This window comes from Salmo salar, chromosome ssa01, assembly GCF_905237065.1.
Source record: "Salmo salar chromosome ssa01, Ssal_v3.1, whole genome shotgun sequence".
Classification (NCBI taxonomy): Eukaryota; Metazoa; Chordata; class Actinopteri; order Salmoniformes; family Salmonidae; genus Salmo; species Salmo salar.
This window is the reverse complement of record NC_059442.1, coordinates 25,505,460-25,506,660: the sequence shown is the minus strand read 5'-3', so window position 1 is coordinate 25,506,660 and position 1,201 is coordinate 25,505,460. Positions and strand designations below refer to the sequence as shown.

General features: G+C 44.0%; 1 non-coding gene across 1 annotated transcript; it reads left to right on the top strand.

Annotated features, from left to right (window-relative positions):
- Positions 1 to 483: 483 nt before the first annotated feature.
- LOC123726800 (U7 small nuclear RNA) lies at positions 484 to 538 on the top strand. Its single transcript, XR_006758948.1, has one exon. It is a non-coding gene; the product is annotated as a U7 small nuclear RNA (small nuclear RNA).
- Positions 539 to 1,201: the final 663 nt, after the last annotated feature.

Here is a 1,201-nt window from a genome sequence, read left to right as displayed (position 1 = left end):
ACTATCATTTGTTTTTCAACAGGACAATGACCCAACACACCTCCAGGCTTTGTAAGGGCTATTTGACCAAGAAGGAGAGTGATGGAGTGCTGCATCAGATGACCTGGCCTCCGCAATCACCAGACTTCAACCCAATTGAGATGGTTTGGGATGAGCTGGACCGCAGAGGAAAAGCAGCCAACAAGTGCTCAACATATCTGGGCACCCCTGCAAGACTGTTGGAAAAGCATTCCAGGTGAAGCTGGATGAGAGAAAGGCAAGAGTGTGGAAAGCTGTCGTCAAGGCATAGGGTGGCTACTTTGAAGAATCTCAAATATAAAATATATTTTGATATGTTTAACACCTTTTTTCGTTACTACATGATTCCACGTGTTATTTTATAGTTTTGATGTCTTTACTATTATTCTACAACGTAGAAAATAGTAAAAATAAAGAAAAACCCTTGAATGAGTAGGTGTGTGCAAACCTTTGACTGGTACTGTAGAAAATTAGCTATTTTAGTATTTATCTAGCAGGTTTCCTCAAGGAGAAAGCCTCCACTTCTATAAATGTCACGCCCTGATCTGTTTCACCTGTCCTTGTGCTTGTCTCCACCCCACTCCAGGTGTTGCCCATCTTTCCATTATCCCCTGTGTATTTATATCTGTATTGTCTGTTTGTTGCCAGTTCGTCTTGTTCGTTCAAGCTAACCAGCGTTTTTCCTGTCAGCTCCTATTGTTTCCCAGCCTCTCTTTCCTCATCCTCCTGGTTCTTGACCTTTGCATGTCCTGACCATGTACCCGCCCGCCTGACCTCTCCGCCTGACCCTGAGCCTGCCTGCCATCCTGTACCTTTGCTCGACCTCTGGATAACTGAACTCTGCCCGTCCCTGACCCTGAGTCCACCTGCCGTCCTGTTCCTTTGCCTTACCCTGTTTCTTCAACCCCTGCCTGCCTTGACTTGTCTTGCCTGCCCCTGTTGCTACAATAAACATTGTTACTTCGACAGTCTGCAACTGGGTCTTACCTTGATTCCTGATAATGTTAAAGATAACATTTAAAAAACACTCTAGTAAACACTACAATAATGTCCGCCACAACACTATAGTAAATGCTACAGTATACTACAATCTGCAAAAACACTACAGTAAATGCTTCAGTATACTACAATCTGCAAAAATACTACAGTAAATGCTACAGAGTCAATGTGCGGGGGCACCGGT